The following is a 16,978-nucleotide window of genomic DNA, read 5'->3' as shown; positions in this document are numbered from 1 at the left end:
TAACCCAGTCTGGACACTGGTCTTACTGGAAATTCCAGTATTACTGGCCTTACTGGACGGTCCAGTGTGGGCACTGGTCTTACTGGAATGTCCAGTGTGGACACTGGTCTTACTGGAGAGTCCAGTGTGGTCACACGGGTGCAGGCCCATCGGCTTTTGCAAATCCTGCTCTGCACGCAGTGTCGTATCCTGAGAGGCACAAACAGTTTTGTCTGGCCCTAATCTGCATGCATCGTGGTGTAGACCGAGAAATACATAAGAACTCATTCACTATTCCCAGATTTATTTTCTTTATTGTGTCACTTTTCTGTTTTTGCCTTGCTGGGCAACATCTCCAAAACCAAATCTCCAAAGATTCACCTGACTAGTTCTAGCTTTGCTTCTTTTACAAGGTCAGTCTGGTGGCCCTCAATGTGGCATGCCATCTGAAACGAAAATGTGGGAGATGTTCAGTATATGCGATAATATTTCAAGCAGAATTGCAAATTGACTGTGGCTAGAACCTGACCGTTCGTTGAATGATATAAAATAACTGCAGCATGATCTTACTTATGTAATGGAGTCCAACTTCTCTGGTGTTGCCTGTGACGAGCGCATGAATGCCTGCTCTCTGCTACGGTTGCCCTGAATAGCAACTAGTCGCCGTTCCATCTTGTGTCCAGAAAGGCTGCATCAAATTGTTGACTAACTTGTTGTTGATTCTGCCCCGCTGTACGCACATGAAGTTCTCAGGAACAAAACTGTCAACCCCAAGGTGAATCTGGAATTTGTACACATAGTGAGTATCAACGAAAGAAAATATTGGACACACAATCCTTCGTTGCTTTTGAATATGTTGCATGAAGTGCCCGTAGACTCAGAGGCTGATGTAACACGAGCTATTGCAATGCATACAATTTGCCAATTGGAATACAGTACACCATGTACTTCAGCCAAGATACAAACAATGATTGCGTTTTGTTTGTATCCCATATTGTATTGTACATGTCTGTTGCCCGCCACCCAGACGTTTTGGCTGCGAATGCTGGAGTCCGGCCAAACAGGGTAAATGAAGGCTCCACAAGTGCACCTAGTCTTTTCGACCCTCAGAAACTGAATGTGGATCGAGAAATATTGACATCATACGTTGCAGTGATCCGTGCCCCTCTGTTGGTGAAGGCAGGAAGCAGGCACAGGCAGCTTACACGGGTACTCATGATATCGCAGGTTCAAAATTAATTTTTGGAATCCACAGTACAATGCGAAATGCAATCAGTGAGACTGATACATGCCAGTTTGTTCAGCAATTATAAATGGCACATGACAGAAAAATACATATGGCAAGTGATTTTGGCACACAGGAGCAGCTACAGCAAAACAATTACTGTTAACATGGTGACTTGGTATCGACAGACCATGGTATATCCCTCATGGAGAAGGCAGTCATATTTTGGGTACTTTATCGCCTCTCTCTAACAAGGCTAGTTTGAACTTTTTGCATAAGGTGCATAATTATTAGTTTCAGGGTTTAACCGGATTCTTCCGCCAATTCAAGGTGTCCTTTTTACGGTGAAATCCGATTTTTACCCGTCAAATTGCCCTCACTGAGATATCTGTAGGAATGCACACTAACTTGTTTGGCAGCAATTACATAACCATTTGTACCGAACCAGTAGAGCTAGTTTTTGAGTAGCTGTGCCCAATTTCTCCCCGAATTGAGCATTTAACGTACTGGAAGTTTTTCCACTCGATTTCGCATGAATTTAGAGCACATGTTTATTTACGAGATTTCTTCAAAACTTCTTCGAGATATTTTCAACACTTCAGGCTATTATTTATATGTACAATTCCTGGCGTAAAGCAACGGCCCTAATGTCTTGTATCTCTCACATGCGGACACCTCTGTCTTGCGAACTAAAGCGTTGGTCCCACGAACGTCGGTACTGGGGAGGTTTCACTGCCTCTACAACATGATGAGCAAACAAGATTCATAAAACCTTACTGTCAACAACAGAACGCAATGTGTGTGATGGCATGTAGGGAGGCATGACAACCGGTGCAGGTTTTGAAATGAACCAGGGCACAATATAAGTGATGGAATGCGTGGTGTGCACTTGTCCTTCCTTTGCATACCTGAAATTGGCTGATTTTGTTGTGTAGTAATATAAATAGATAAAATATATTTAAGTACCAAATAACAGTGTCGGCCGACAAGCCTCTTCCACCAAAGGTGCTCTCCCTACAAAGAAGAAACATGTTGTTTAAGAAATGATTATCTAACAAACATACAGTACTAATAATCAAACCGCACTAAAGAACAAAAAAGAGAACACACCGTATACATGGACTTCTAAGTCTACTTTTTTTTGTAGTCTTGTGCGGAAGTTTCCTCTTGCTCCAGGTTTTCCGGTCAAACAGTTTGAGTGACATGCTCGTTCCCTGTGCGGCATCTTTCTGTTCAAACTCTGCAAGGCAAACATCCAAGTGTAAATAAGGGCACGAAAAATACAGAGATGAGGTGGCTGCCCTCGGCCTCATTAAGTCCCTAATAATGACTTTTATCTAACAATAAATGCACTGCTGTAACCATAAGGGATACATATTTCCGCAATGAATGTATATTGTACTCACCAATTTTGTCTAGCAATGATAGTGTCGTGCACCTGTTGTTCCCTTGAACTTCCCTGCTTCATCAGGGTTGTAATCCATCCATCGAGCAGCCTCTGTGGTGCAAGATTTTCATCAGATATGGTACATCCAGACTCTGAAGCGTCCCGTGGTGTCCTTCTGATGCATTCCTAGACGTGTGTTTGACAATTTCATCACGTAATATGCAAATATTGTTCTTAATGGGAACTCATATTAACACTCATAATTAAAACGTTACAGACATTGAATAGTTGCTCACCTTATTTGCCGAAGTATGCTTTCACATATACCGTGAAGTGATGTGCTGCAAATGCTGCATCGCCTTTTCTTGTGTGTGTGCTTGACATGAGACACCAATTTCTGAAAGGAAATAGGGTCAGTGAGAGTTTCTCAAAAGTTGAGCTAGCTACTAAATCACTCTGTGCACTCATCAATTAAGAAAACATTACAAAATGATTCTGGGTTGTTCGCAGTAATAGCATGATCTATATTTCAAAACGGAACAGTTTTATCTGTTGTCAGTGCAGCAACAATCAACAAACATCTGTTACCTGTCCAAGTGATGACTTATATTTGTCAAGATATGTAATTTCCAGCATAAAAAGGTCATTCATTCATTCTGACCTTCTTTAGCACTTGCTAAATGAGCAAAATTATTTTAGTGATTGATGGCTCTCAGCAGCCAAAGGCAGCGCGATAAAAATTGTCGATAAACCAACACATACGGTGGAAAATAACTATTCTGAGACTGGAACAGACTGCAAAGACACACTCAACAAAGCCTCAATGCTTTAGAACATGGATAGTTCAAAACATAGCAGGACACTACCAGGCTCTTCTTTTTTGATTGCTTGCAACCGCCCACCCATGATACACATCCAGATCTGTTGATCCTACAATGCAACACCATTTGTGCACTGACGGTGAAACGACGCAACAACCGTAATCGACATAAACGTAATGAAACGGAAAGATTACTTTCGAATTCCTGTTCATACATACACAACGAGAAACACCATATTCTTTTACACAAATATCTATCACAAATATGCAGACAAAGCGCAGGAGGAACTGAATCCTGCGAAGATACACCCGCTGCATTGAAGATATGTGGTAGCGCACGCAAAAACACAAAAGACGAGAATACAACGTCTTAGTGTTAGTTTAACGTGAATAAGTAACACGAAACGAATAAATAATACATTACCGGCATGGTCCTAGTCCGGGCTGGTCCGGCAAGTTGTACGGCATGTAGTCACGGCACTGGCACAACGAGTGAGCCAGAAATCCCACATTGGACCCCCTCCGATCTAACCCTGGGAACGAGGCTTAGACGGAAGTGAGCACAGTCTCGAACAACTGCGGGGGGGGGGGGACCCCCCCCGGACCCCCCCCCGCGCGTGTAAAATGTACTGACCTAACCTAACCTAACCTCACTACAGAATTTGCACATTACAGCGCAATTTATTACTAGCGACGCGCGACTTCCGGTTAGCCTTGTTCCCAGGAGGGGGGTCCGATATGGGAATTTTGCAATTTCGCTGGCACAACAGCTTTTGCGTCGTCAGACGAATAGCGAACACAACAACAAACGTCACGCACGAAATGCAGTATATCTTGCCGATTAAACTCAACGATAACATAGACATGAGTTGAACACAAGAAACCACGAGGAAGCCAGCAACCCGCTGAACGCTGCTTTGTGCTCTTTCTTCATGGTTGCTAGACGCAGCGGTTTGAAACCGAAACAAGCGACGATTTGGTGACTTTAATGACTTGAATTTTCAACACTGCTGGTTTTTATGTTATTAAGCCGACAAATTCCGTTGAATAACGAAATATCACGAATGCCTTGAGTTTCGATAATCCAGCAAGTGTTTTCGTTTTGTTTTTTTTTTGTTTTTTAATTGAGCGACGGTGGTGATGATGGTGAAAGAGCTCGCTGTTGTCGACTTCACAGAAGTGGGCAAGGTCACGACTGACGCCGTGGGGAATATGCATCCTGGGCCGCATTCTATGTGAACTGTGCCGACATAAAATCGGAGCGAAGAAATGAGCTGGCGTTGATAAACTGACGAATCCCAGATTCATCTGGGATTCGTTTATCAACGCTGACGTCTCGACGTCAAAGATTCAGAAATCCACATAGCTTCCATATCAGGGCGACTTACTTGGATTGATTGCAACTAGCGCATAATTGATTAACCATGTAATATCATGTTTGAAGTAGCGCATTACCGGTAATGCGTTGCAAAAATGAGGCAGCGCGTAATTCATTATGTTTTCGAGACCCAAGTGTGCGTACAGCGTGTAATGTATAATGCCATTATATTCTTGACGGCTAATGTAACTCTGTTAACAACTTGAAGACAATGTAATGACTAATACCCAGTAACTGCATACTGTACAAAAGTAACGATTTAGCGTTATGCATTATAAAGAAGTGACGCGACTAATTACTTTTTGAAGGTTATGAGTAAAACTAACACATCTCTGATCTCTATAGGACACTACTCCAGTGGGACTATGATCTGTAATCAGTGTACACTGGATTATAGTATATCTAGCGCCAGTTTCACTTGTCCCAGTGAAACTCCAGTGCGGTAGACTGGTTTCCAGTGTACCCCGTTAAAATCCAGTACAGTCAGTATCCAGTGAAACTCCAGTACTGCCAGTGACCAGTGTACACTGGTTTCCAGTGTATCCAGTGAAAATCCAGTACTGCCAGTGACCAGTGTACACTGGTTTCCAGTGTATCCAGTGAAAATCCAGTACTGCCAGTGACCAGTGTACACTGGTTTCCAGTGTATCCAGTGAAAATCCAGTGTATCCAGTGACCAGTATCAACTGGTTTCCAGTATTGCCAGTCCGATATCCAGTCTTTTCCAGTGTGACCAGTGGCATTTCCGGTCTGACCAGTAACATTTCCAGTTGAAATCTTACTGGTTTTTTCAACAGGGCCAGTACCTTCTCAGCACTAAACGGTCGGTTGTCAAGTTTCACAAGGGCGTTCTTCAGTGTTCGTCGACTAGAGTAGAAGCGTCGGCAGGTGACCATCACGTGCTCTGTGTTCTCCACAGTTCCGCAAGTTGAACAGTTCGACGATCCAACGACACCTATCTTATGAAGGAATGCTGCTGCGTACAAGACGTTGAGTCGCAGGCGACGGGTGACGTAGCCTAACGGCCTTGGCATCTTCGATGGGAGGCAGTATTTGCAGGAACGATTGATTCATGACGTCACCTGTCTACATGGAATTAGAGAGGCGATAACGTAAGGAGACAAGCAAGTACTTTGCATCAGGTTTGCGTGAAGTAGATTTTATGAGTAATTTTTTGATGGTGAGCAATTCGAGCAACCTGGCCCACCGTCTCATTTCCACTGATACTGCAGTGCCCTGGGATCCAATGGATGATGATGTTGTTACCTTCTACTTCTGCAGAGTTGTATGCTGCGATAACACTGTAGACGACCGGTGCAAGTCGTCGAACCTGGCTAAATTTATCTTCGGAAATCAGCTTTCATGTTAAATAAACCAGATTTAAAGTTTTGTACTCTCTGCAGCTAATGAAGCCCACCCGACAGTAACACCATGATGACGCAGGCCAGGTACACCAATGGGGGCGCGGGGCAGAAGATTGTCTCCAACCAGAACGAAAAGAAAATAATAAGTGATGTTGACGTCATTTCGCGCGGTTCCGGAAGTGTGGGTGAGGGGAATCAACTGAGACAAACAATTATCCCATACTAGCTAGCCGCAGTTCGCCGAAGATCTTAATCGTGTACTTTAATAGTAGCTTAACTGAAGCGTAATTGCTTCTCCTAAATGTTCATAGCGTGCAGCGACACTGCTACGACATTTATCGCATCACTTGTCCGTCGGTAGTATCCAGTGGCGTAGCCACGGGGGGGCTAGGGGGGGTTCGAGCCCCACTTTACTTGCCTCTGACCGACCCACGCAAATCGTGCAAACGCGACAAGCAAATAATATATGGAGGGGGGACCAGTGTGACGATCGCGAAAGTTCTTGCAGTTCATGGCGCGTGTATCTAGGCAACACTCTTGAATTGTTTTCAAACTGTGAGCTTTTCAAACTACTTCCAATCTTGTGTCACCGCCTCATTGTTCATGACAGCTTACATGTAATCGTATTCTGAACGTTCGAAGAACATTTTTTTTTGTTTCATCCGCATTTTGCGCTGTGCACAAGTATGTATGTGTTGTCGCACCCAGGATCAGCGGGGGGTAATAGGGCGAGTTTTCGTATGGAGCCCCCCCCCCCTACCTTGGAAGTCTGGCTACGCCACTGGTAGTATCTCGTAATTATGCCGCTCTACGTGTGACCCTTCGGGTTTGTCCGGCACTCCCAGGTGTAGTGACGTCTCACCGCAGATTCGTCGGCTCCGGTCACCTGATCTACATGACGTGCACTATATGTTGTCACTTCCACTACACGTTCCTGTTTGGGAAACAAACGGCAGCGCTCCCTCCTTAGTTTTCCTTCTTCCTTGGTCGCCGAGCTCATCTGCTTCACGTTCACACCGCAATCCCACTTCCGCAATGTGCGCTCAGTGAAATGTGCTCAATAAATACGCCGCCAATGGCTTATGAGTATCAATTCTGCCATGGTGTTAGCACGTCCGGCGCAGTGATATTCATGACATGATCACAGTGTCTTCGGGACTTGCAGACGTCCGCCCGCCCGCCGGTCGCCAGAGGGCGCCCCCTGATGGGACATTTGAGTGTGACGGAGGATTAGCCAGGGGGTGGTTTAGGGGGTTCAAACCCTCCCCGGAATTGTACCTTTCGTTGTGCAATTGGGAGAGGGAAACACGGGGGAAATCCTCATCCTCCTTGTAAAGTCCCCATAGACCCCCCCCCCCCGAAACATTTTCTGCCTACCGCCCTGACGTGTGACGTTTTTGTGTGATGTCCAGATAGCACAAAGTCAGCATATTCTCAACGCCTGTTCTTGCATCGCATCAAATCGCACGGAAACTACTACGCTCTTTGGCGTCGAACTTTTGAAGTTACTGTCGAGGAATCAAAAAAAAAAAATACGGCGTTATAGTTTCGGATTCAACCTGAACTGATGTGGCAGTCCCTTTAAAGAACAGTTTCTGCTTCAAGGGGCTCGCTAAACGGGCAGAGGCGGAATACGAATGCGAGTGGCCGATGTTTGAGCACGCGCTGAATGCTCTTATTGATCGATTCGTTGATTGGTAAAATAACAAAAACGGGGAATCACTGATTTTATCATCCGCGAGTTATATATGTATTTTATGGCTATTTACTAGGAAGAGACCCTAGAGGTTCAGGAAGTACATTAGGAAGGTGCACTCGCTTGTTTCGTTTTGGATATGTAAGTTTACATTGATTTTTTTGGCAGAGTGTCGCCGTCCAAACCATTTAACAAGATTATCTTTCGCGCCACTACAATACGAACCTTATGATCAATGTTTAGTCACAGAGGCTACAGACAGAACACCTCACCCCACTTGAATTATATTTTGTCTGAAGAGATGGCTTCTGAAGTAATAGTGCATCTCGATGAAGCCATGTGCTTGTGCGCATCAAGTGAATGAGTTCCGCGCAGTGATTTCCATTGTAGCCGTCCTGGTAGCCAAGTAACAAGGAGTAATACAGATATAAAGCAGAGACCCCTGACCTTAGACGACACCATTCATATAGGGCCACACAAAAAAGAAGGAGGTAATTACCATGAAATGCCCAATAAGGTATACACAAAAAATACGAGCGGTGTGGTATGTTATTGTGGAGCCCTAGACCCGTCTCTCTCACTGTTCTCTCCACCTGGCCTTCCGCGACATTACGCATCTCTTCTTCACCGCATGCAGTTATGAGGCAGCGCCTCGGCCGTGTTCTGTCCGACCTTTCCGCGACATGCAATGTGCGTGCTGACCTCCACTACCTCCTTATGAACTGTCCCGTCCACCAGTTGGAACGCGAGATCTTGCAGCGCGTGATGCATGCAGACGTCCGTCGCCCTTTTACCCTACGCAGCGCCCGGCCTGCTGGCCGGCATCGCCCCCATCTCATCATCGTCTGTGTATCTGTCTGTGCCTTTGTCTGCCTGTCTGTCTCTGTGTGTGTGTGTAGCGGCCGATGGACAGCGACGAAGATGGCCACGCGCCTGGAGCACTTGCCTCAGTTCCACCGGCGCGGCCATGGAGATAGGCCACCGTCATCGCCTCTCTCTGGCATACCATCATCGCCGGTCAGGGCTCATGTTGAGGAAGACCATCGTCCTCTACATGTGTGTGTGTGTGTGCTATTCGTTCCTGAAGAACTCCCATTTGACTGACTGCGCAATTTCCCGGAGGGAGATATTTCGTACACATGTTCCTGACAGCTGAGAGGTCACACATATACAACCACCTTTGTGACGATTTTGTGGCGGAGTCGCACTGGTTGCTTTAACATCTTGCTTGTACACCGAGCTATTCGATCTATATGTGGCAGTGAACGATAAATAGATTTAATTTGCGAGTAAAATCGCGGTAAAATGTCTCGGGACGACATCTGGTGGGAAATAATCACTAAGCTGTCAAGCAACGGTGTCATATCTGTCCGACTATCTTGCGCTGCTCGTGATGACTGCGTAGCCGACTTCGTTTCTAGACTCAGTGTTGCGCGCATCCAATGTAGTTTTTGCGCCGTAGTTGAGGACAACGTTGACAGTTGGTGGTGACTGCGACACAGCGTTGCCCTACGTCTTCAATTTTAATTTTCTAAAAAAACTATAACCGCAGCTAGGACGAAAATGGGGACGTTAGAGTAATGAGGGCTCATGATATCGAACAGATAAATTTTATTATATTACAGCTTTATGCTGCTTTACTGTGTTTCCAAGCGGTAGCTCGGAACTCAAGTAATGGTAAATAGACGCTGACACGTAGTTTTTGATTTTTTATTTGGCTATAGGCCTACAGGGTGCAGCAAAATCCATCAGCCAAATAGAGTAACTACAAACAACATCGAACACACTCAACAGGTTACGCAAAACAGTTACACGCAGCAACAATTGCCAACGCTGTTCGGGACAGACACCTGAACCCGCCAGAGTGTACACGCATGTACTCTTGGGTTGCTCTGGATGAGTTTTGTGTTAAGTGGATCCACATGGCCTAGTATGAGCCTACATATTCAGAAAGGCTTCCAAAGGATATTATTGCACCTACTGATCGATAGTGGCGAAAATGACCGTTTATAGTCAAGGGGACAGTAACAAAGACAGCTTCAAACAGTATTACTATGCTATTACTATAACACATCTCGTGCACATCTTCTCCATTGTCCGCACTAGCAACCGTACGGATCCACGCCTTCAGTGTCTCTAAATCAGCTATGGGCTCTCGCGCTCCAGTTTGTCAAAATGACTTGGACCGTGGCCAAATCCGGTTCACCAGCGCTGTGCCCTGAAATCACTTTTAGAGCTTCTAGCCACCGTAGGACAATACAGCCAGCAACGGGGTAGAGTATCGTCGCTGGCCGATGAAACTCCCCACTTGTTGTTGTTTCCGAGAATACACTCAAAAGCCGATCATTAGGTGGACTTTAACGATCACTGGCTTGACTAGAGTTGTAACCAATACCACGCGTTGCGAGCCCGAACGATACTAAAACTTTTGAGAATTCCGGCCTCTTCCGGGACAGGGTAGAAACGCGCCATGGGCAGCCCTTTGCAGCAGTATCATCGGTGACGAGAATCAGAATACCACTACGTCATTGACGATGTAACTTTTGCAACCGCCCTCCGTTCCCACAACATTGTTCAGCCGACGCAGAGCTAGGCCGAATGATATAGTAAACTAAAACAAAAAACTATTGTATATTGTATTGTATTGTATTGTGTTGTATTGTATATTGACACTTATGCTGTTCGTAATTTTCACAAAACAGGCGTACGCCCCTCGTTTTCAACAAATCAGCACAGATAGCGATATCATTCGAGACGATGGTTGGCTTGGAACGTGCTATGCGACGAAGTTCATTTTTAAGAGTGTCACGTCGAGACTGGGAGGTACCGGGGTTCGAATCCCGGTGCCGGCTGTGCTGTCTGGGGTTTTTCCTGGGTTTTCCTCAGACGCTTTCAGACATATGTCGGCACAGTTCCCTTAGAAGTCGGCCCAGGACGCACATTCCCCCAGGGCGTCAGTCGTGACGTTGCCCGCATACGTGAGGCCGACAACGGCAAGCCCTACCGCCATCACCACCACCACCACCACCACCATCATTTTTAAGAGTGTAGACTGGACTTCCCTCCAGCTAGCAAACACACACCTCAGGTTCACTCTTAAAAATGAACTTCACCGCATAGCACGCTCCTAGCCAACCAACATCTCGAATGATATCATAACCTGCCTTGATTTGTGGAAAAACGGGGCGCGTACGCCTTTTTGTGACAATTATGAACAGCATAAGTGTCACAAAAAAGGCGTACGCCTCCCGTTTTCAACAAATCAGGGCAGATAACGATGTCATTCGAGATGATGGTTAGCTAGGAACGTGCTATGCGGTGAAGTTCATTTTTAAGAGTGTTCCTGGGCGACACAGAGGAATACTCTGTGGCTGATATACCAGGTGATACCATAGCGCATATTTGAATAGAGTATATGTATAGCGTATATAGGATATAGCGTATACCGTGGCTGATATAACCACACTGCAAGGAATCCTTTCAAGTCAACGAGAGTTACACTAGCAATCTTACACTAACACATTTTACCTCAGCACGGTTAACTTCTTCCCTCAAGGGTTCAAGGAACCAATTTTTCGAATCCTGCATTTCTTTCTCCATGACGAACAACGCAAGAACGACGCGGACGGACAGGGGTTATTCATCCAACACGCTCTTCATTTCCTCGGACTTCTTTCTCCATAGGCTCTGGTGCTCTGCAAGCCAAGCTACCAGTCTCTCACCGAGGTATGCTAGGAAACTGACGAGTAATCCACCAATGAGTACGACGAAAGCGGGCCTCAAATCGCCCACCGTGAAGGGAGTGACCCCCTGATCATCTTGATTGGTTGTTTCGCTGTTTCTTTTATAAGAACTCTTGAAGTCGTCCAAGGACCTTGCCCTCTCGTACAGTCCTGCCTCGAATCCTTGTGTTATCAATTTCTTCAGGGCTGCCTTGTAAGGTGACCTGCGTTGTACGACAGGTCCAGAAGGCGTCTCACCGTCAATGACCTCTTCAAAGCGGACAGTGTCTTTTGGGGCAACCTTCCTCCACTCGCTCAAGTCCTCAACTTTTGACAGATAAACTAAATGTCTTGCAAGAGGGGCAAAATGACAGAAACATCCTGGTACAAAGCCAACACCTACGCCCTTCAAAATAAACTTTTTCCAGATATCGTTGGCTGTGCGGTAAATACATATACACACACTCTTGTTACCGCTGTGTCGTAACAGCGACGCCGTGTCATAAATTCCATCTTCTAGTGGGACACTTCGGAGTAGAGACGTTAGAGATCCCTTGTAGGCAGTGGACAGCGTCAGCACAAAGAACAGCCACGACACAAGGATAATTCGAATAGACGTCGATCTCTGATGATCAGATGCCAGCAGCCCCGGACTGGCCGTCGAAAAAAGTGACGTTGTGTAGAAGCACGACAATCTATAAAAGGTGGGTGATCTTCCAGAAGCTGTTTTGAAGACGAGGAATGTCATGGTAGAACAAAACAGCACCGCACAAAATACGCACATCCAGACTCTGTAGCTAAATGGCAAGAGAATGACCACTTCTTTTGCCTGTGGCGTCCGAGCCTTTCCGAAGAGTACGAAATAACAGGGTCCAAAGTACGCGGTAGTGGTGCTAAATGCCCAGTAAGCGGTGTTGTACGGGTCCAGTAATATGTCCGTTGCATTTAACAGAAAATTATAAAACTGCGACATATCCGGTATAAATGTCTCGTTGCCGTTGGTTGGATTCAGTCGTGTCTCTGAGAGGGTTGCGTTTGGATCGACGCTGCAGTTCTTGTGACGGAGGTGTTCAAAGAGAGTAATAGAGTTTGTGTATCCACATACAGGACCATGGACGCAGTCTACTCTAAGTGTCCCTCCGTTGAGTTCTACTGAGGCAGGCTCGGTAAATTTTCTGGCAAATTCAGCCTTCGGTAGCCGTGACAAAGGAAACTTCCTAAAGGGATACTGACTAAAATCCGGTGCTAGGAACGCTGTACTATTGATTAGAAATATGTGCGAATATGTTCCTATCATGGTGGGAGTGTGAAAATATGCACTCGATACGACGTTGTCCGCGTACAGAGTTATTGACGGCGTGCGTGGTAATATCGTTAGATGACTTACTTGTAGCCTTCTGAAATCGTCTAAGCTACAAATCACTTTTAGTGCTCGCGAAACATTCCACCGGAACTCGTCACTCTCGAAGTGGTCCTGGACAGTGATGACGATCTGGTGACGAAGGAATTGCGTGAGACGGGAGAAGACCCAGCTGTGCTGAGCTGCACATTTGGGAGTCATTAAGATACCGAGACTGTCGCCGCCGAAATGCTTGTTCATGTAGTCGATGAACCTGGCAGATGCAGTGAACTTCTCCCATGGCTCTTGAGAGAGAATGACTTGCAAGATCACCAGAAAGGTAACGAATGCAAAAGACTTCATCTCGAGACTGTTCGATCGTCGTTACTGAGAAAACGTGAAAGGCAATCTGCTCTAACGCTGTCCAAGACACAAATGGAGATATTTTCCGCAGGTGTCGCCAGTTAATGTGTTCGTGTGCGCAGCATGTTCCAGACACGCCTGTTTTCTCACCACCGTCTTCAAACAGGCGTAACCATGTTTCACGATTCATCGAGTAGAGTGCTGTCGAGGAAGACAGACAGTGCCCTGGTATCTCACAAATACATCACGGCTCCATTATACGGTTGAAGGGATGTCTAACGGCGAATTTGACTGGTCGATGCGGTTAGAGCCTATATTTGCCGCATTTACGTGAACTCGATCGGACCGGGTCGAGTTGGTTTGTCGCAGCAAATGCTCTCCCATGAAGCCGTGTCAACTACTCTTAAGGAGGACTGATGTGAGGAGATGCGATAAGTCAACTCGACCCGTTTCTGTCAAGTCCATGTAACCGCGGCTGCAGTATTGTGCTTCTATACACATTTGCCATCATGGCTCCGAAAGAATTATTGGGCAATATTTCGGCTGTACCTGAAAATACCGACGCTAGTGGGTTGGCGAGTGACAATTCCACCTTGCCAAATCTTTTAGTGGTTGTATGTGTTATCTGCAGTGATGGGCAATGTACCGAAAGTTGTACTTAAAGGAAAGTACAGAGTACCTGAAAACAACTGGACTAAGGAAGAGCGTGTGTTCCGAAGTTGTGCTTGTGAATATGTTGCTTACAACGGCTAATGTAAGCATTATTTTGTAAATGCCAGTTCCGAAGCCTAGCTAGGTAGTGCTTGCCCATGGGTATTAACTGTAACAGACTGCACAATTTCCGTTAACATGCAGTTGCTCAGGCAACCAGCTGTGCTAGTGGAAAATATTTTCATTTCCCGATTTATTTCTTCTTGCATCTCTCGGTATACCGTGAAAAAAACAAAAAAAAAAACAGGAGAGCACTCCGCCCTCTCGTTCAAAAATGCCGCTGGACACAAACTTAGATAGTTTCCACTTTTCACTCTTGACTTCCAGTTAGGTACTTGTGTACTTGATGGAGAAATATTGGACAACACTACTTAAAGTGACAGTCGCATCCGGAAATGCGTCTATCAAATTGATACCATAATGTTCGGTATCGTTCATTGGTCTATTTGACCAATTTTCATGACTGGGAACTGCTTAGATATTAAATAAACGAATTTTAAAGATCAGAGCCGCCTCCACAGCCGCGGAGGCTGCAGGACCGACATCAATATGACGTAATTATCTAAGCGAACCAGAGGGCTGCGCTGGCTGGGAGCAGTCGACCGTGTTGTTATTGTCTCCAAGTTCGTCTGGTCTGCTTTCGACACTTGTGAATAATGGGAAATTCGCTGACGTTTCTTTCACGTCTGGAAGCTCCGAAGTGATCATGTCAGGCGGTGCACGTTGTTACGGTCCTGGTTATATGAAGACGCCCACAGCTAACCCAGAGGTGTTACAGGAGCCAAGGGACCGCGAGACGAAGCGAAAGTGGGAAGATGCAATTTCCTGTGCAAACCCTGACCTACGAGTAAACTACGCGTCTGTTCTTCGCATTTTTCGGACGACGTCTACAGTCCACTGACATTAAACGAATGCGCGTAGGGATTCCAGTAAAAAAGAAAGCGTTTGAGTTGACGCCGTGCCGATATCCACTGAAGAAAGGCAACTACTCAGCATGCCATTGCCTCAGGTAAGTGACATTTCTTTCGCAGCCTCAATGGGCTATAATGATTTGAAGATATGGTGCTACGACGACGCTTTCACGGAATTCGTGTGTGCCAGCTAGGATGTACGGCCCGTCGTAAAACAATAAAATGAGCAGGGGCTCAGCCACAAACCATGCGAGAAAGATGTATAGCTGTTCCAACCTGCGCACTCAGTAGTACTGCATGACGCTTTTGCAGTTAAGATTTGCGTGAAAACGTAAAATGCTGGATGTGCGCACTTGGAACACACCCACTAGTTCAAATCGGTGCAGAATAAGTTGATTAATTTCAGCTAGGGGCATTTGATCTTATTTATCGAATACAATCAGTTGATCAGATTAGAGGTGACTTTTTCCCACAATAAAAAGTGATTCAAATTGAATTGTGTTCCATCTATGGCACAGAGCATAAATAGTACTACCTTATTAGCATGAAATAATATTTCTTGTTCAGACCAATATTGGATTATCACTGCCTAAAACAGTAGACCGCATAAGGCAACATCTCCGCTGTAGAATGTGACTCATCCAAATAGTATTAGAGTGTCATTTTATCATGAATTGATGCCACATTACGATACAGTTACACTTTTCAGAAACCCACAACTGTTTGCAACCTTGCCTTGCAGGTACTCAGACCCACTTCTTGAAGCCAAGTAGGGCAAACCCCCCACCTTATAGCACCCTCCGAGATAGTGTCAGTCGTTCTTGGGGTACGCAGAGACGAGCACAGCTAAAAGTGCGCAGCTGGCATCCTTTGGCGATATCAGCTGTTCCACACCAGCACGTCGAGATCCTGATATAACAGCTGCGTCAGCGTGGTATGGTGAAGCACATGTTGTTGAAGCAGAATTATTTGGCGATCCTACTGCTGATATTTGAAGGGAATTGCCTCAGGACGAGAGCCGCTGATATTTCGAGCAGAGACTGTTCTTCTTCTTGGCACCATCCTTATCATTGGCATGGTATTTAAAGGGTTAGGTAACCCTTTAAATACCATGCCAATGATCCAGACGGTGCCTAGGAGAAATATCAGCGGCTCTCGTCTTGAGGCAATTCCCTTTATACTTCCTTATACTGGTTTGCTGGATTTCTACCAGTCTACGTACTGCTGATGTTGTGCTGATGTTGTGCTATTTCGGAAAGGGGAAGCTCAGATCCTGAGGGTCAGTCGGGCTGCACCAAGGGAGATTAATTTGCTTTTGTCATGCTATACATGTCACATCACTGTGGCATGTATAGCATGGCAAAAATAAATTAATCTCCCCTGGTGCAGACCGGCTGACCCTCAGGATCTGAGCTTCCCCCTTCCCGAAACAACAGGGAGCTCAGAATCTGAAAACCAAGTTTAAGTCCTGTGCTGGCAGATCTCATATCTGAATACACTTTGTCTAGTGAGGAGTACAAAAAACAGTTACAGTCACAGGCTCGCGAAATCTCGTGTGCATGTGATGTAGGACATACTTTCCACAGCATGCCCATAAGCTATACAGATGCTCATCTACATTTTAGATTAAATCCAAAAGAATGCTTGTATCTCATGGCTGAGTTGAGATATGTCCCGTTGGAGATAAGGAGGTACAATAGTAAAATTTGGAGTTTTCTCACACAAAAATAAGATGCAATTGGCAATAGTGAAATAGATACAATTACATTATCTGGCGCAGCGATTCACCGTAACCTCTCTGCATCTAACCATCCTATCTGCCGTGCAGTAATATTTTGTGACCTGACGAAATAGATTTTGTTTCCTTCTTAAGTCGAACAAGACTATAGAACCGTAGTCGAAGGGCCCATCTTGCACCAACAGCAATACTCACGTCATAATAACAACACGAGGCACATGGCTGAAAGCAACAACTGCCTGCAGTTGCGGCATCCAGAGAACATGGTCAAGCCAGCCGTGGGTAGAAAATATGTCACTGAGAAGCACCCTCCTGTGCTTTAGCCATTCTCTTTTAGGGCATGAA

General features: G+C 45.6%; 1 long non-coding RNA gene across 1 annotated transcript; it reads right to left on the bottom strand.

Moving 5' to 3' along the window:
• Positions 1-266: 266 nt before the first annotated feature.
• On the bottom strand, positions 267-3,901 carry LOC135400167 (uncharacterized). Its single transcript, XR_010424544.1, has 7 exons — positions 3,836-3,901; positions 2,888-2,988; positions 2,611-2,777; positions 2,315-2,444; positions 2,171-2,218; positions 550-760; positions 267-425 (listed from the first exon to the last, which is right to left on the bottom strand). It is a non-coding gene; the product is annotated as an uncharacterized LOC135400167 (long non-coding RNA).
• Positions 3,902-16,978: the final 13,077 nt, after the last annotated feature.

The sequence above is a fragment of the Ornithodoros turicata genome, chromosome 7 (genome assembly GCF_037126465.1).
Source record: "Ornithodoros turicata isolate Travis chromosome 7, ASM3712646v1, whole genome shotgun sequence".
Taxonomy (NCBI): Eukaryota; Metazoa; Arthropoda; class Arachnida; order Ixodida; family Argasidae; genus Ornithodoros; species Ornithodoros turicata.
This window is presented reverse-complemented; position numbering and strand designations above follow the sequence as displayed.